Here is a 20,679-nt window from a genome sequence, read left to right on the forward strand (position 1 = left end):
GTTCCTGACTTATGTAAGAGTTTTAACCCCCCCCCCCCCCCCGCTTCCCAAAACCTATTAATCACATCCTATTGGTAATATGTTGTCAGATAAGTACCAGATAATTATTTTTTTTCATTTATGATTTTTATCTCTTGGTTAGTTTGGTGCATTTATACATGAGTTTTTTTCCACTTCTGTTCCTTTTTCCAATGATGAGTGTACTCTCCTCCATCTCAGAGAAACAACAGAAATTGTGTACATGTATGGATACAAATACACAGCAAGTCCATGTTCCATAGTAAGGAAGGCACATGCATGTACCTCATACACTATCTGCCTTGCAGGCAACCACTGTTAGGTGGTGTTTGGGTAATCAGGACCTCCCAGATGAGTCTTTGACTCCATGAGGTCTTGGGGTAATAATAATAATGTACGTGCAATAAGTAAAATTTTTATAACTTGAATTTTTTTTCATAGTTCATACAAGATAATTTGTATAAGTCTGAATTTACCTAATTCAGGCACTGCATGTAATTCATGCCTTAGCCTTATTAATTCCTTTATGAAAGTGATTAATTTTTCTCCCTTTCCACTTTTTGAAACTTGGCCCAATAAGACTCATGTTAAAAATGTACTACTGAAAAAAGCTGTTGTTAACTCTCTGGAACATTCCCTCAAAACATAGTGATATATTCAACCCTACAGCCTCATTAAGTTCAAGTTTACTCAATTTGTTACATACTTCCTGCTTACTCACCATCAGTGCCTCCTTTGCCTCTCTTCCCTACTACACTCAAGTTCTGCATGATGTCACGTTCAAGATGATGAAATATCTTTATGAATTGCTCATTTCATATTTCAATTATATCTGCTACCATTATCAACAACCAATCATTCCTACCATTATCTTCCTTTCTTCTACTGGTTACATATTGAAAGAACTCCCTGGTATTTTTTTCTGGCTTTGTTAGCTAACTTCTGCTAACTCTTACCAAGCAAATCACTATCCTTGCCTGCACTTTATAAGCCTCATGCAACTAATTATTACCACTTAACTTGTGATGCATCCATAATGCCACCTACTTCTTCCAAATTTATGCCTGATCGCTTCATTTATCCATTTCGCATCTACCTAATTTAATCTCCTGACCATTGAAATACATTCAGACATTGCCACTGGAAGATAACTCCAAAGTAGTGACCAAAACAGCACTAATACTGATCTTCTTTCCATCCAATTCCTCCTTTTATGATACAGCTGAAAGCCATCTCCTGAGCTTGTCATAATCACAAGCCTTATAGTTCCATGATACTTTCTCATAAAAGTCTCATATAGGTAACCAACACACACAGGTGATCACTTCATGGTTACCCTCACCAACTACAGGAAAATTTGACAACCCATTTATAATACCATCCTCTGATGAGATGATTAAATCCAAGACCCTTGATCTCTGTATGTCCTCTGTTGCATTCTGCTTAAGTTGGCAGTATTGTAACAGAGGGCAGTTGTCTCTCAAAAACTCAAGAGTTTCATTCTCTTTGCTTCCTTACCAGATGCCATTTCTTCATTCCAGTGTATACTGCCATAATTAAAATCACCCATAATGATCATCCTTTTCTTATTTTCCAGGCTTATTTGCCTGAAAAATATGAAAAAATTACATTTCCTTTTCACTGCTCTCCACATTACCAGGTCTACAGTAACACCTAAGTGAATATTTCATTCTGTAAATAAACCTCTACCTCACACAATAATACCTCAAAACCACTTGCGATGCATCCATAACAATTTGTCTATTGCAGCTCCACCTTGGATGGGCATAACTCCTCTGCTATAGCAACACTCCTCCTCCCTTTCTGCCTAGTCTATCTTCATAAAAAATTTCATTTCCCTCCATCTCTATTTCTGTTTAGATATCACCCTCATCCAATCATGTCTTGCTTATTCTGGTAATTTTTGGTTGAATGAACTCAATCACTGCAACAATTTCATCCTTCTTATTTTGGATACTTCTGGTATTCATAAACAAAATAAACACCATTTCTGGTTCTATAACAAGTCCCATCAATGCCTCTTCTTAAGCGTAACCCCCCACCCCATCCCAAGCCATTTCTCTCTATTACTACTAATCTTACACCCGTCCACCAGACCCAACAAATGCTTCTCCTGCATCTTTGCTATCTAAATCCTTTCTTGTCTACTCACACGTCCACTTCTGCACCCAGTATTTACACACACTACTTATTTCTCTATTCACAAGAAACTCCTACTCAACTATCCTGTTCTTCCACATCCTCTTATTTCCTGAGATCTTCTATTCATTGCAATCATTACTCTTCCCTTCCAGCAACAGGCTGACATGCCAAAGGCATTTAAATGCAGTGCATCTTTCTTATACAGTTCCATCACCCCTCAAATTTGCCACATGTTCATAAAATGTACTCCTTTCTTTTTGCACAGCTCTGCTACCATACTATTCATGATTTTTGTGGGTCATCTCAATTCATCCCTATCACACCTGGCCAACATACTGACTACCTTTCCTACAACACTGTTATCTTTCACTCTCTTCAACAACCTTCTGATATCCATTCTTCTCCTTGTTCCCAATTAAATCACTTTGCTCAGTCTATTTCCATGTAAATAAACCTTACACATCTTCTCATTCACCACAAATCTATTAACTGAGTATTCATACAGAGCCACTCTCAAATCATCAATAATTTGGGAGTGTCTCTTCCATGCCTATCTATAATTTTTTTTATTTTACTTTCCATGTGCTTCATCACTCCTCATCTTCACCAACTCTGCTTTCATGACTTCAATCTCTTTCTCGCTGCCATATATGCTCACTACCTTGTTAGTCACACTCTTTCTTGCTGCCTTTCATGCCTGCTATGTTATTGTCAGTCGACTCATCTCTGTCGCCATCAGTTCCACATGCTATCTTACCATTAGTTACATTTTCTTTATATATATATATATATATGTGTGTGTGTGTACACACACACACACACACACACATATATATATATCAGTGTTTTGCAAATATATTTTTTGTGTATGTGTGTTTTGGAAATATACATGTATAGTGATAATTTTTTTTTAAGTCATAGAACTGAGCTTACAAGAATATGAATTTATTAAAAATACTATTGTTTTATGCATTTTAACTTTTAAAGCACATGTGATTTTAAATATTGAGAGATCAAAACCTTCAGACTTGAAGTAGGTATGACAAGCAATCAAACTCAAAACATTCTGGGCAAGAAAATGTTCTTTACAAAAATAAAAGAATTTTGTATTTATGTAGAAACAGCATTAAGTTATGTAACTTAGAAGTTTCATCAATGACTCCTAAAGAAGCCACTCCATGGTCCTGTGATAATTATTTGTCATTCATGCAACTGGATGTCATGTTAACAGGTTCTGCTTTCACTTCATTTTTCATCTTTACCAAATCTAATTTTACCTGAATTTCCATCTTTATCAATTCTAGCATTAACTGATTTTCCATTTCCACCAGATCTGATTTCACTTGAATTTGCATCTTCATCTGTTCTAACATCACAAGATTTCTCATTTTCATCTGCTCCAATTTCACCTGATTGGTCATTCTCAATAGTTCAAACTTCACTTTATTGGTGTTCATGATCGGCTATAATTTACTTAGTTCCAACAAAGTGGATAATGACTTCATCAACCTACTAGTATATGTTTACTAGTAAAACTAGCCCTATGGTTCTGAGAAGCAAAACAGTTCCTAAAACTAGAAAAATTAAGAGATTAAAGGTATATATTGTGTACAATTAAAAAAAGTTTCATAAATTTAAGAGAAGAGCAAAAAATGTTATCATAAGGCAATTAGTAATAACTGTCTTTAAAATCTTATATATTTATCGAAACATCAAGTTATGTGATTATCCCAGATTGACAATTTTCAGATTCTTTAATGGACTCATCTGACCATTGGAACTGAGGATTAAGGAGTCCTTTCTCCCAAATCCATACAAACTGCTTTTCAGATTTTAGGAAGAAAAGTAAAAAGTACAACTTATAACTTCAGAACTTTACATGAGGAGATTCAAGCTAGGTGGTATGCAGTGAAATGATGCCACAAATGTTTAAAAATGGAACAGGTTAGGATTCAAATATAAAGAAAATCTTAGTGAAAAATTACTATTCCTTCCCTGCTCTATTACTCACTGCACAATAACAGGATAATCTGACTGTGCATGAGCATGGAAGAAAAAATCAGGGCATTAAAATACAAAATAACAGTTAAATTGAATTTGAATGTGTCATCCTAATACATGTTTCAAGTAATTTTTTGACTACATTAAAAGTTAAAAAAATGTTTATAATCAGGTACCTTAATTACTAAATGCAAAAGTTTTTGATATCCATTCCAGGCTTACAAATATTTACCAATAGCAAATAAGATTAACTTAAGGGAAGAGCTCTGCTTATGCACTAATTTTTTTAAAAATATACTTTCTTTAGATTATTATATCATCAGCCCTCCATAGAGTAAATGAACTTGTGGAATACTGACAACAAAGTGCTTACTTTGTTGTCAGTATCTGTCATATTGTTTACACACTTGACTCTAATCCAACTGTGTCCTAAACTCATTCACTGTTTCTGCATTTACCGGATTCTCAGCAAATGAATTTCCACTCTCCATGTAACAAACTGCTCCTTACTTCCCATTCATAACTTGGTCGCCTTAGAGAATGGCCTCTTGTTTTACTCCTGCCTATCCCTCCCCCATCCCTATTCAATGAAAAATTTCTTTCATATTAATCTGGTAACAACTCCTTAACCAACTTTATATATTTCAATCATACGTGCCCATGACACTCTGCAAAATGCATCTCCTCAATTCTCTTTTCTTGCCTAACATTGTAAAAAATTAGCCCTCACCTGAGACAATTGTCTTTAGATTCAAAATATATCCTCTTCTTGAATACTAAGTGGGCAAATCTGTGCACAGAAATTCAAATGCCCTGATCAACCTTATACAAGAGAATTATGATCTTACTTTTATGATCATACTTGTTGTCAGTGTCCTCCTCATCATCACTATCATAATTTTATAATAAATCTAAGTTTTAAAAGAGGTAAACCGTGAGTAGACATAACTATACAAATAAATAATGGAAAAACTCACGTAGAAATATTATTTAATAGTATAATTTTCGCCTGTGTGTCACAGGCATCTTCAGTACAATTAGGCACAAAAATTAAACACTAACTGACAATTCCAAAAAGCACCACCTAAGTAGCTGGTGTAAGATAACTAAAAAGGTCAATAACTTTCCTAAAAAAAAAAAAAAAAAAAAAAAAAAAAAAAAAAAAAAAAAAAATTAATACAATAAAAAGTTAGGAAAGATTAGCTGATTTGTAAAGTACTATCTCCCATAAAGGGGATAGACGTAAGCCGTCGGATCTGTTTAAGTTAGGAGAATGAAGTAGAGTTACACATGCTTCTTTATAAAGGCGTTCCATGAGAAACTGACTTTTGTGAAGAACTCTTGTCTTTCTCCAATGAACTCTGTGTCTAGTGAAGATGGCATGTTCTGCAAGTCCAGACTTTTCAGGTTTAAAGTATTCAATATAAGATTGGTGTTCTTCTAGCCGAATGGAGGCAGATCTTCCCATTTGTCCGAAATAACATAATCCACAAGAGCACGGAATCTGGTAGACACCTGGATGATTAAGATGTGGAAGCTTGTCCTTTGGAGAAGCGAGAAAGATGGAGATTTTTCTAAACGGTCGAAAGGCAACAAAAATATTCAGTGGTTTTAAAATTTTTGCTATACGTTCACTGATGCCTTGTATATAAGGGATGGTAATGCGCGTTATTTCCTCTGTGTTTGAAGAGGGAGACATATTAAATCTACTCAAAGTTCTTTTAATGAAGCAATTCTTATAGCCATTAGATAGAAAGGTAGAAGTTATATATCGTATTTCTTTCTGTAAAAGATGGTCTGTAGAACAAAAGGAGTGGGCCCGATGAACCAGTGTTTTAATAGTTCCTGCCTTTTGACTGGAATCTCATCACCATCCCAGTCAAAAGGCAGGAACTATTAAAACACTGGTTTCATCGGGCCCACTCCTTTTGTTCTACAGACGATCTTTTACAGAAAGAAATACGATATATAACTTCTTCCTTTCTATCTAATGGCTATAAGAATTGCTTCATTAAAAGAACTTTGAGTAGATTTAATATGTCTCCCTCTTCAAACACAGAGGAAATAACGCGCATTACCATCCCTTATATACAAGGCATCAGTGAACGTATAGCAAAAATTTTAAAACCACTGAATATTTTTGTTGCCTTTCGACCGTTTAGAAAAATCTCCACCTTTCTCGCTTCTCCAAAGGACAAGCTTCCACATCTTAATCATCCAGGTGTCTACCAGATTCCGTGCTCTTGTGGATTATGTTATTTCGGACAAACGGGAAGATCTGCCTCCATTCGGCTAGAAGAACACCAATCTTATATTGAATACTTTAAACCTGAAAAGTCTGGACTTGCAGAACATGCCATCTTCACTAGACACAGAGTTCATTGGAGAAAGACAAGAGTTCTTCACAAAAGTCAGTTTCTCATGGAACGCCTTTATAAAGAAGCATGTGTAACTCTACTTCATTCTCCTAACTTAAACAGATCCAACGGCTTACGTCTATCCCCTTTATGGGAGATAGTACTTTACAAATCAGCTAATCTTTCCTAACTTTTTATTGTATTAAATTTTTTTTATTTTATTTTTTTTTTTTAGGAAAGTTATTGACCTTTTTAGTTATCTTACACCAGCTACTTAGGTGGCGCTTTTTGGAATTGTCAGTTAGTGTTTAATTTTTGTGCCTAATTGTACTGAAGATGCCTGTGACACAAAGGCGAAAATTATACTATTAAATAATATTTCTACGTGAGTTTTTCCGTTATTTATTTGTATAGATAATAAATTTAGTTTAATCCTTTATCCAAGTGAAAGCAAACAAAGACACTTCAAGGTGCAAAGTTTGCACCTGAAGTATCTTCAGCACTGAGGCAACTTGTGGTAAAGGTGGACCAGGCTCTCATCACTCCTTGTCTTAGTATCTCCCATAACGCAAAGTACATCTCCTTGTGGACATGTATAATGTAATGCTATGCATTAAGGGAAGGGCCACTACCCAGAACGGTTTCGATCTTTATTGAGGTCTCTTCAGGGGGAGACAGACCCAGAGGTGGTGAAATCAAGGTTGAAGCAGTGGAGAAATCATCTTTACCTATACGAGTTGTCAAAAGGTGTCTCACCTTATTATTAAATTACTCTGGATTTAGAGAAAGATGTTGAAAATTTTTTTCTGCTTGGTTAAACTATAATAAATTTAGTTTAATCCAAGTATAAGCAAACAAAGTTGTGCCTGAAGTATCTTCAGGACTGAGGCAACTCGTGGTAAAGGTGGACCAACTCTCATCACTCCTTGTCTTAGTATCTCCAATAACACAAAGCACATCTCCTTGTGGACATGTATAATGTAATGCTATGCATTAAGGGAAGGGCCTTTATTTTTGACTTTCGACCTTTATTGAAGTCTCTTGAGTGGGAGACAGACCCAGAGGTGGTGATACCAAGGTTCAAGCAGTGGAGAAATCATCTTTACCTATATGAGTTGCCAAAAGGTGTCTCACCTTATTATTAAATTACTCTGGATTTAGAGAAAGATGTTGGAAATTTTTTTCCACTTGGTCAGACTATAATAAATTTAGTTTAATCCTTTATCCAAGTATAAGCAAACAAAGTTTGCACCTGAAGTATCTTCAGGACTGAGGCAACTCGTGGTAAAGGTGGACCAAGCTCTCATCACTCCTTGTCTTAGTATCTCCCATAATGCAAAGCACATCACCTTGTGGATGTGTATAAATGCTATGCATTAAGTATGATGCATTAAGAAGGGCCACTACCCAGACCAGTTTCAACCTTTACTGAGGTCTCGTCAGTGGGAGCCAGACCCAGAGGTGGTGATACCAAGGTGAAAGCAATGGAGACGTCATCTTTATCTATATGAGTTGCCAAAAGGTGTCTCACCTTATTATTAAATTACTCTGGATTTAGAGAAAGATGTTGGAAGTTTTTTCCCACTTGGTTAGACTATAATAAATTTAGTTTAATCCTTTATCCAAGTGTAAGCAAACAAAGTTTGCGGCTGAAGTATCTTCAGGACTGAGGCAACTAGTGGTAAAGGTGGACCAAGCTCTCATCACTCCTTGTCTTAGTATCTCCCATACTGCAAAGTACATCTCCTTGTGGAGATGTATAATGCTGTGCATTAAGGAAAGGGCCATTACCCAGACCGGTTTCAACCTTTATTGAGGTCATCACCACCTCTTGGTCTGACTCCCGCTGACGAGACCTCAATAAAGGTCGAAACTGGTTTGGATAGTGGCCCTTCCCTTAATGCATAGTATTATACATGTCAGCAAGGAGATGTGCTTTGCATTATGGGAGATACTAAGACAAGGAGTGATGAGAACTTGGTCCACCTTTACCATGAGTTATATCAGTCCTGAAGATACTTCAGGCACAAACTTTGTTTGCTTACACTTGGATAAAGGGTTAAACTAAATTTATTATAGTCTAACCAAATGGAAAAAAAAATTCCAACATCTTTCTCTAAATCCAGAGTAATTTAATAATAAGGTGAGACACCTTTTGACAACTCATATAGGTAAAGATGTGTATGATGGAGCAGTGTTTCAAAAAAAGGAGGGTAACCAGACTTTTTTGTCCTAGGGTTCTGTTCCTAGGGCCCCCTGCTGTTTAACTTTTATAAATGATATATCATGTGGACCGACTGAGGATTTTCAGTTGTTTGCTGATGATGCAAAGTTGGGAAGAATTATAAGTAGCACTGCTGATGTTAATTCCTTTCTGGAAGATATGAATGGGCTTCTTACTTGAACAAAGGAGTGGGGTTGTAGTTTTAATATCAATAAGTGCAAGGTGTTGCATTTTGGAGTGCAGAAATATAAGGATGTACTATATTGATGGTGCCATACAGAAGAAAGTAGATGGGATTAGAGATTTAGGAATGATGGTTGACAGTATACTGAAGTTTAGAGGGCATATTGCTTGTTTTGCAAAGGCTGTGGATTGTAGTGCTGCTATGATAGGAAGTACTCTAACATGTAGGGATAAAGAAGTGGTTGTGCCACTGTACAAAGCACTAGTCAGACCACACTTGGACTATTATGCTCAAATGTAGTCGCCTGGTTTTCAGTGTCATGTGGAGACATTGGAGAGGGTCTAGAGGCAAGTGACTAAGACAATGTCAGGACTTTGGAATCCTGGCTATGGAAAGAGATTGAAGAGATGTGGATTACAGAGTTTGGTGGATAGGAGTTAGAGAGGTGATATGATAGAGACATTTAAGTTATCGAGAAGATTTTATCAGATTAATCCAGAGGGGATTATAGCAAGAGTAGATGGTGAGAGGGGGAAGAACCAGAGGTCATCCCTGGAAGTTATGTAAAGGTGTGGTGAAGAGGGATGTGAAGGGTAGATTTCTTACATGGAGGATTGTCACTGAATGGAACTCATTACTAGAATGTGTTGTTAATGCAAGGAGTGTTAAGGATTTTAAGGTTCTATATGATAAATATGTTGTCAGTTGAATGAACCTCCCACGATGAGTCTGCCAACTCCATGGAGGGTGTGATAATAATAATAATATATCAATACTATGGATCAGCAAGCCTGCGTAGCCTCAGTAGAGGTGGGTGCTCTACGGCACTTGACCGCAAAGGGAGACTTATGTTTGAATCTAGTCGCCGACTAGAGGAACTTTTTCTAAGCCTTTTTTTTCGACTGGTTCCCGAGCTAGTCAATCTCTGGCACGGGCAAGCAGGCTTTTTCTCCTGGAAACTTAGGTTTTTGTCCCATAAATTCAAGAAAATCAGCTGTCGAACCCACACTAATCTCAGAAATTAAAAATATTGTGTTAAGGTTAGGGACCACGAGATGGTGGCACTTGTTAGTCGCCTTCTTCACTGCATACCAATTAATTTGTGATAGCCTTGGGCTAGCTATCTCTGATTGGTTACCAGTGGAGATTGAACTGCCCACTCAGTCTCCAAAAAAAGAGTTAGATAAGGCTTAAACGGCCTCGCCTAGTCCCTATATGGGGAACAAAAAGGCATTAGCTGTTTTTTTTTTTTTTTTTTAACTATGGATCAGCAAAAAGTTGAAAGAAAATAATTGTTAATATTGGATTTTGAACCTGCAAATTACACTCTTTAGGACAGTGGTGCACCCAGGGAGGGGACCAAGCCCCCCCCCCCCCCCCCGAACCCTTTTGGCTGGAGAGCGGATATGCTAACCACTCGGCCAGCCAGGCTAACGGTCCCAAAATAGATCCCTGTGGCATTCCACTAGCAACCTTCCTCTTTTGAGATACCACTCCCCCCATATACCTGCTGATACCTGTCAAACAGCCAATTAGCTATCCAACTTACTAGTTTGTTATCTAATCTCATGTTTCAGTTTAGCTACTAGTTTGTCACATGGCAGTCTATCAAAGGCCTTTGAAAAATTCAAGTACACCATTGTATGTGCATCTCCTTTATTGAATCAATTTATCACCTTGTAATATGTAAGCAGACTGCTGAAACATGACCTTCCCATCCCTAGCAAACCCATGCTGACCATCATAAAGAATACTGCTATTATCAACCCACTTCTGAATCCTAGTCCTCACCAACCTCTCTAATACCTTAACAACAATTCGAGACACATAGACTGGCTTAAATTTGTAAGCTTAATCTTACCCCCCCCCCTTTGTGAAGTGGAACAATTTTCCCTCTCTTCTGCCCTGTTGCAAGACTCATTAAATAGTTGTGCCAGAGGTACCATTAATTTTATAGGGAATATTTTTTTCTATATGAAAGACTATGCACTTTTTGACAGTAATTAAAAACTCAACTTGCCATATCTACTCCTCCCCCCCCCCCCAACAGTTGTTCTGTCACATTGCCGTAACATAACAGTCAATAACTTTAACATTTTTTTTTTCTTTCTATATGAAACACTCATAAATATCTACTTTTGAGTTCAGAGAATCCCTTTATTTCTCTCTCAGCAGTATTACAGTGTTCTTCTTTTCACCCGACACATGATCCACTAAGTGTGACACTTCTAGTTTTCATTTCAGTGATACAGCGAGAAAAATGAGCTGTCTTAATGAGTTAGAATTATGGTGCTTTACTTGAAACTGTACATCTTGCACACGTGAAGTGTGCGAGAAAATATGTAAGTTTTTCACATCATGAATACATTTAAATTAAATTACAAGTATCATTTCCAATAAATAAAATTTTAATCAAATAAGTGCATTCATTTAGTTCAACATTAACCTTACACGTATACAGTGTGCAAGACATATATAATAGACTATCTATTCTTTAAAAAAAAACAATTGATTGTACTTTTCTTATAATATAATTTCATTAACAAAATAAACCAGTAATTATAAACACAAAAATTAAAATTGGCACAATCTAATTAAATACTGTAGTACATGTATACATCTCACAACATGAATTAGCTCAGTGTAATCAAATGCATGAAACTTTTATGTTTTAATACTGTTATTTAAAAAATATAATTAGCTTGCAAAGACACTATCATGCAACTGAGTGCATTGCAAAAAGTGAGTATAGCTCCACATTAAGTGATACCTACTTTCTTGTTTTTGTTAATTTTATTATTTGTTTTGCTTATTATTATCAACAGATCACCATGGAGTCAAGAGACTCATCGTGGGAGGTCCCACTCTCACATGCATAGCTCATCATACCTTGACTTAAATTCATTCCCTGTCTCTGCACTCATCACACTCTCAGGTAATGCATTCCAATTACCAATCACTCTCAAGAATTGCATTCCAATCACTCACCATTCTCGATGCAAAAATTCTACTCCTCACACCTGCCATATAGCTTCCAGTGATGCCTCTTGTTCTCCCCATCTCCAGATAGTCTACGAAAAATTTCATGCACGTTAATCTAGTAATTACCCTTTACCAACTTACATGTCTTAATTGTGCCCCCTCCTTCCTTCTATCCACTAGGCTCTGTAATTTGCATTATCTCAATCTGTCCTCATATTCCACATTCTAGAGACCAGAAACTAACTTAGTCAATCAATCATCTCTGAACTCTTCCCCCCAACAACTCATCATCCTTAAAACCAGGTGACCAAATCTGTGCACAGTAATCCATATGCAGCCTGATCAAAGCCTTGTACAATGGAATCATAACATCTTTACTTCTATGCATCAATGTTCTCTGCATCATTCCCATAATCTGCTGTGTTATCCTCCTGATTTTAACAAAATGTCCACAAAATTTCAAGTCTCCATCCACCATCACCCCCCAGATCTTTCGTCTCCTCCACCTCCTCTAAATATCCCCACCAATCCCATACTCTTCAACCTATCTTTGATTCTCAAAATTTAAACCTCACACTTTGCAACATTACACTGACATCCCCACACACACTTGTCTATTCAGGCCCTCCTGCAAAGCTACATCTGCTCTACTTTTCATAACTCTCCCCAACTTTGCATCATCTGCAAACAGCTGTATATCACTATTTAAGTCCTTTCCAATGTCATTGACATACAAATATAATATATTTATGTCCCAGCAGCAAAACTGTCTACAAGTTTTTTTAGGTTATTATTTTTCTTATAAATTTCTATGTTTCGTTAGCATATACTTACTCTAAACTTATACTATTTTACACAGGAAGATTTTTTGGATGAAAGTAAAATGTCATGAGGAAATTATACATGAGAGGTTCACAGTGATGGGAAGGTCTTAAAGCAATCGTGGTTGGGTTTTAATGAGAAATATGAACATACAGAATAAATTCGACAGTCCTTTTTCGTGTAATCTGAGTGTAGCAAGAGATTTGAGGTTGATGTTAGACATAGTGCAGCAGAAACGTGTCCAAGAAAATATAGTGAATGTGTTGCCAAGGTAAAATAATGCAGAGTGGAGGAGAAGAACAGTGATGATGAATGAGATGATAATGAGAATGTGCAGGAAAAGAGGTCTGGAATATGTGGATACATGGAGTATGTTTGAGGATAGAAGAGAGAGAGTTGGATTATATTTGAATTCAGAAGGGCACAGGTATTTGGTGAGACTGCTGTTTTTTGAGCAAATGAGTGTGTAGGGACAGGAAAACTAGAATTGCACAGGTGGAATGTTGCAGGGGGTGGCCTCATGAATAAAGGGAATGAGTTTGTGGCATTGATTGACTCAGTCTCTCCAAGGGTTGTTGGTATCAGAGCAACTTGGTTAACTGAGGAGGATGTTTTAAAAGGGATAGAAATTGAAGGGTATAGCATATTTTGGCAGGATAGGGAAGGTAAATGGTAGTGGTGGGGCATGATAAGAGATGAATTGTGCATTCTCAGGGAGGAGAATTTGAGTGGAAATAACAATAATGGCTTTGAGATTGATGTGAAATAGATGTTTATAAGACAAGATATTTAGTGGGATGTTGCTACAGACCAGGTAATATAGATGGTGATGAGCAGAAAATGTTTGCAAGTGCAAAACGAGCCAGCATTATGGGGGGACTTCAACTATAGTCATGTAAACTGAGCAGAGGAGACAGCATGCAATAATAAGGGAATAAACTGTTTTAGGCTGCTTGTGGTGGATGGAACATGAGGATCAAGAGTTTTGGATCTGGTCATAGCATCAGAGGATCTCATTGTGAATGACATAATATACTTGCACCCTGCTGGTGAGCATTCTTAACTTGGAGGATGAATAGGCATGTGGAGGTAACAAAACAGAATGAAGTTATGTGGAATTATAAGGCAGGCAACTACCATAGACTAAGAAACTAATCTGCAGCAGTACAATGGATGAAAGAATTTGAGGGAAAAGGGGATCATTAGTGAATGGGAGATACTTAAGAAAAAACTGTTGACAGCAATGGAAAATTGTATATCTTGAGTGAAGAAGAGAAAGCAATTTGGAGTCAAATGGATGAGAAAAGGAACAAAAAGGAGAATTGCAGAAGAAAAAGAGATTATGGAAGGCATAGCATATAAAGAGGTGGAGAGCAGTTATCAGTGAGTAGGCAGGTTACAAATGGAGTTCCACAGGGTTCAATCCTGGGGCCATTGCTGTTCAATCTTTATGTCAATGATATCGTCACAGAACTACAGAGAGATGCTCAGTTGTTTACACATGGTGTGAAGCTTAGAAGGGTTATTAGTAATAGTGCTGATGTTTTGGCTCTTCAAGATGATTTGAATAAGCTGGAAAGGTGGGCAAATAAATGGGGATGTCTGTCTAATGCAACTAAAGGTTTTCAAATTTGGGATCCACAGATGGGATGCTTCATACTCACTTGGTGGAGTTATACTGGAAGAAGTGGAGGAAGGGTGATTGTGGATAGATATTTGAAATTCCAAGGACATATTGTAAAGGTTGTGAAGACATCTCAGAGAATCTTGGCAATGTTGAGTAGAACATTGACCACGAGAGATAAAAGTGTGCTGGTCAAATTGTATAAAGCTTTAATCAGACCACATCTGGATTTCTGTGCTCAGATCTGTCACCAGGATTTGAACGGAATGAAGTTACCTTGGAGAGTGTGCAGAGATGGATAACAAAAATGATATCAAGACTGTACAACAATCAAGATAATAACCCTTATACGATAAGGGTCATTATCGTATTAACACTGAGGAGATTTTTCATATGGTAGAATAAGGGACCATCCCTGGGTGTTGGAAAAGGAGATGTGAATAAAGAGGTAAAAAGTATTTTTTTTTTTTTGCATGGAGAGCAGTAGGTACATGGAATGCATTGCTTGAGAGGGTGATGTACGTGCAGGCTGTGGATGATTTTAAGGAGTGGTAGGATAGACTTCGTGTTGACCTCCCATGATGAGTCTTGTGACTCTATGCAGGTCAGGAAAATAATAATAATAAAACAGACTCCTGGACATACGCACAAATCACTCTTCTCTTCTAGGATATCACTCTCCCATACACCTGCTGATACCTATCAGAAAGCTAATCTTCAATTAAATGCACTAATCTGCTATCCATCCTCATCAGTTCAGTTTAACTACTAGTTTGTCATATGGCAATCTATCAAAAGCCTTTTGCAAAATCTAAATGCACTAATGTATATGCATTCTCCTTATCCAATGTATCTGTCACCTTGTTATAACAAGTAAGCAGATTGCTAAAACACACGACTTTCCTTTAGCAAACTCATGCTGTCCATTAAAGAGAATTCAGCTGCTGTCAACCCAGCTCTGAATCTTTGTTCTCGCTAGCTTCTCCAATACCTTGACCAAAACTCCAGACAAGCAGACTGACCTATAATTCTAAGCATCAGTTTTATCACCCACTTTATGAAGCAGAACAATTTCACCATCTATCTGCTCCTTTGGAACTTGGGCTAATCTAAGACTCATGTTAAAAATATAAGTTAAACCTGTTATTAACTCCCTGGAACATTTCCTCAAGACATTCAGTTATATATCATCAAGTTTCATGGCCTTGTTGACATCAAGTTTACTCAATTCCTCATATACCTTCTGCTCAGTTACCATCAATTCCTCCCCGATTCCCACCGCACTCAAGTTCTGCATTATGTTACAATCACAAGGATGGAATACTTTAATGAACTGCTCATTAAACACCTTTACTGTATCCTCCTCAGTGTTTATCATTCTCCCATTATCACCGACCAACATCATCCTCCCGTAATCCAGTATAAAAAAATAAAAAAAAACTCCCTAGGATTTCTTTTAGCCTCATTTGCTGACTGTTACTACTGCACCTTTGCTACCCTTACCAAGCAAGTCACCTACCTACCTTGCTTGCTCTTTGTGCTCCACATGTAACTGATTATCGCCATTCATCTTGTGCCACCTCCACAATGTCTTTTTCTTTCAGACTGCATCAGTAACCTCTTCAGTTATCCATTTTAAACCCATCTTATTTAACCTCCTGACCTTTAGAATACACTCAGTAATTGCCTCTGCCAGATACTTCCTGGGTATTCACCATGCAGCATTAATTTCCTTCTATTTTTATATTATTTCCATTCCATTATTATATTATTGTTTATGGATAATTTATATAAATTCATCCTTCTTGAAAGAAAACCCAGACTGAGTTGTGATGAGCTGTACAGTGGTGTGCATTTTAAATCCACATTAAAAGAAAGAATATTTTTGTATAATTAGGTGCAATATATATAATGAGAATTAAAGAATGTATGACTTTGTTTTGTCAACATAACATTTAGTTGGGTTTTTTTTTAATATTATTTATGTAAGGTAGATCGGTACCATAACAAAAGCACTGACAAAATAAACTAGCAATAACTCAAAGAAAAATGGAGAGGTTGATGCTAGGCATCACATTAAAAGATAAGAAGTGAAACACCTGGATAAGAAGCCAGACTTATATCACTGACATCATTCTTCACCACAAGTGACTAAATGGAAATGGACCAGGCATCTATCTAGAAAAGAAGATGAACGATGGACCACCATACTAATGAACTGGATTCCAAAAAGAAGGGAAACGAGGCCAAGGACATCCTAAAAGAAGGTGGAGTGATGAATCGTCAAATTTTGTTGGGAAAAATTGGTCAACCATTGCCAAGAATAGAGAAAGGTAGAAAGAAATGGAGAAGGCCTTCGTCCAACAGTGGACAGAAAATGGCTGAAAAGGATATCGGTACCTTGGGTGAGTAAAATTTTTTGTGGCTAGTAGATTTAAGTTATATTTCTGGATCCCTGCACATATTATTATTATTATTATGTGACATCTTTAAGGAGTCCAAAGACTCATCGAGGAAGGGCACCGACTCTACAACTCTCTGTCTATCCACACTTAATCCATCAACTACAGGGAACTGCAACTACCATCATCATCCACACCAATGCTATCTACTGCAAGCCACCACCATATGTATTTTTTGTCTGTAAATTGTGTGTTTTCTCAAGACTGATTTGTCTGTATGTTTTTACTCCAGAGTTTCCGGGAGTAAAAACTCTGCTTCCTCCGTATGAGATTGGCTAACTCACCTTCAACTGAAAAAAACCCACATAAAGATTCCTCTGATCTCTGATGAAAAATAAAATAAAATAAAATAAAATAATACATAAAATAAAATAAATAAATAAATAAAACAAAATGCATAAAAAATAAAAATAAAATAAAATAAATAAATAAAAACAAATACAGTGGTAAAACTACATCAGCAATTTTTTTTTTGTTTCCTATGGAACAGTTATTTTAAAGTTTATTTGTTGTCAGGAGCGCGCTAGCCATATGTGCAATGCACACATGCGTCAGGATAGTAAAGGCACCAAAGAGGAGGAAATACTTAAAAAAAAAAACGTTTTTTTTTAAAGTGATTTTTTTATTGGAGGGGGGGCCAGTAGTGTCCGGCACCTGTGTGCCAACTAAAGTTTTGCACACAGGTGTCGGACACTACTGGCACACCCCTGTTTGTTGTATTGTGGTTAGTTAATATGCTGCATCTGTGAGTAAATGGATCATTATCAAATTAAATTTCTATGTGTTAATATATGTGTTATTCCTGCTTGAACAACTGTTAGAGTTATTTTTTCTGGATGTTATGTGGGTTGTAGGTGAGCCATCCAAATCCTTGGGATTTTTAGGCCATCATTTTTGTTTGGATTTGGTTGGTGAATAAGAATTTCACGAGCTTCCTTGTATTTAAGTTTACCATGTTTGGTTCAATGAAAGGACCTTTCCAAATGAAAGGTATAGCCAATTTTAAAGTGCATGGTAAGAAAGACATGTTTTTCTGTAATGGAGGAACTTAATATGTTGTGTTCTTTTTGATTTGGAATTATATGTCCTGTTTCTCCTATGTAGGGTAGGTTAAAGGTGAAATGGATCTGGTATACATCTGGATGGGCAAGGGAGAAGGAAGGGGATCTTTAGAAAAATTACATATACATTTTCATTAGTGGTTTAAAAGGGGTGACCTTAATGTTGTATTTTTGTACTGGCCTTATTGTAATTTTTATTATCTATGGTTGTATTTTTCTTAAGGGTTCTATGTATTGTTTTCTTGTTGTAGCCATTTTTATAAACATTTTATTTATCATTTGAAATTCATTTTTCAGAGCTACTCATCAGAGCTAATTGTTAAGGCTCTGTTCTTAAGGGTGCTAATCATTTAGAAAGGTCCTTTCATTGAACCAAACATGGCAAACATTCATTGAACCTATGTAGTAAGACATTTTTATATTCACAATATCTTAAAATGTGCATAAAAATTCACAAGATGATGTGCCACATGTATGTGAAACATGTGGCACATCATTTTTGCATACTGGAAATCTTAATGCTCATATTATAATTCACAGAAAAGAGAACCCATATGCTTGTAAAACCTGTTAACCTGTTCACAGTCTTTTCCCCACTTGGGGAAAGTAATTCACACACAAGAATACAATCAACAAAAAATCTATTGTATGTGAACTTTGTGATGCAGCATATTCATACTCAAAAGATCTGAAGACACATCAGAGTTCATGTTAATGAAAAACCTTTGTTTGCTAAATATGTGGAAAGCATTCATGTGTTACATGAATATTCACACTGATGAAAGATCCATTGTATGTGAAACACGTATTAAAACTTATTCATGCTTGGAAAATCTTTAATGGTACTTTGCTTCACATACATGTGGCATATCATCTTGTGAATTTTTATGTGCATTTTAAGATATTGAATATAAAAATGTCTTACCACATAGTCCACAAGTAAAGGATTTCTAGTTAATATAATTTTTGACACACCTTTTAAGCTATTCAGAAGAGGAATATACTGCTGCACATATTTCACACTTAAACAGCATCTCATTATATTGTAAATGTTTTAGCTGTTCACTGTAAGAACATATTTTATTGCAATATTTGCATTTTTGCTGTAAATGCATTTAATATGTATTTTAAGCTGATCTCTTACCACAAGTGCATATTCTCATTAATATTCATTCTTGTGAAGTCATGCATTTTAAGATTAGCTAAATGTGAAACATACTTTACTACTTATTTCATATAATAAATGGCCTTTCGTTAGCTTGTATTATTCTGTGTGAAATAAGTGCACAAATGTGAAAATGTTTGGAGGGAAATTTCACATGTATAAGGCTTCTCTTTAGTGTGAATTCTAATGTGCCTTAAGATTTCCAGAATTTATAAATGCTTTACCATAAGTGTCACAGATAAAATGTTTTTTAGAATGTATTTTTATGTTAAATAAGTTTTTTTGGGGTAAGAAATAAATTATACTTTAGAAATTTTATAACAAGACTGTGAAATTGAAGATAGTTTGGATCATATTTAAGACATGACACCTGAGAAAATGTACTTTCATAATATAATCCTCTCCTTCTCTTCCTGAAATTTAAATATTTTGTCTTCTGCTTTCTGCTCTGACATGTGTAAAGTGTGTTTTGCTTATAATAAATTCTCCCTTGTAATTCTCTTGTTCCAATCATGAGTATATTTTAAACGGCATCCCTTTTTATGTGGTTCTTTTAATATGATATCAAACTTTCTGGATCACTTGTTTTGATATATAGCTTTAAAAATAATAAACAAGTTTTTGCTTTTGAAACCATTCCTGTTGTTAACAAAGAATGTAAGAATCCATACTACGGTAATGATTTCTGAATAAGTATCATTCAGCCATCAGTTTTATCTCTTTGCTAGCTCTTCATTTCCCTAAGATTCCAATTGTGTTCTGATGTTTCATTTCATTATATCTGTTCTTGGTTAATAAACAGTTTCATATGTCACATTCACTGCCTGAAAAAAAAATAAAAAAATAATACAAGCTTAAGTTTTTTTCCCACATATCAGAATTAAAAACAAAAGTACTTTTTTTTTTTTTAAAATTTCAACTTACATAAGTAGTTTCCAAGGGAATAAAGATAAACATTATATGTTGCATTTATATACTAAACAAAGCTCTATCATAACAGTAGTGTGAATATTATTATTATTATTACACCCTCCATGGAGTCGACAGACTCATCGTGGGAGGTTCATTCAACTGCCAGCATATTTATCATATAGAATCTTAAAGTGCTTAACACTCCTTGCATTAGCAACACATTCTGGTAATGCATTCCATTCACTGACAATTCTCCATGCAAAAAATCTACTCCTTATACCCTTCCTCACCACATTTTTACATAACTTCCAGGAATGACTTCTGGTTCTTCCCCTCTCACCTGCTACTCTTTTTGTAATCCCTTCTGGATTAATCTGATAAAATTCTCTCACTAACATAAATGTCTCTATCATATCACAATTTTCTTCCTATCCACATCTCTTCAACCTCTCTCTCCAAAGCCAGAATTTGATATTGTCTTAGTCACTCACCTCTGGACCCTCTCCAATGTCTCCACATCACACTGACAACCAAGTAACCAGATCTGAGCAGAATAGTCCAAGCGTGGTCTGACCAGTGCCTTATACAGTGGCACAATCACTTCCTTATGTCTGCATGTTAGAGTACTTCTTATCATAGCAGCACTACGATGTGCAATCTTTGCAACCCTAGCAATGTACCTTCTAAAGTTCAGTCTACTAACA

General features: G+C 36.1%; 1 long non-coding RNA gene across 1 annotated transcript in view; it reads right to left on the minus strand.

Moving 5' to 3' along the window:
• Positions 1–3,110: 3,110 nt before the first annotated feature.
• The window catches only part of LOC150098647 (uncharacterized), a 36,834-nt gene continuing 19,265 nt past the window's right edge, over positions 3,111–20,679 (minus strand). Inside the window, exons 2-3 of the long non-coding RNA XR_016549519.1 lie at positions 19,735–19,887; positions 3,111–3,755 (exon numbers count right to left, since the gene is read on the minus strand). This is a non-coding gene — a long non-coding RNA (uncharacterized LOC150098647). The remainder of the gene's footprint in view (positions 3,756–19,734; positions 19,888–20,679) is intronic.

The sequence above is a fragment of the Typopeltis vanoorti genome, chromosome 15 (assembly GCF_054136105.1).
Source record: "Typopeltis vanoorti isolate ZY-2024b chromosome 15, IOZ_Tvanoo_1.0, whole genome shotgun sequence".
NCBI lineage: Eukaryota > Metazoa > Arthropoda > Arachnida > Uropygi > Thelyphonidae > Typopeltis > Typopeltis vanoorti.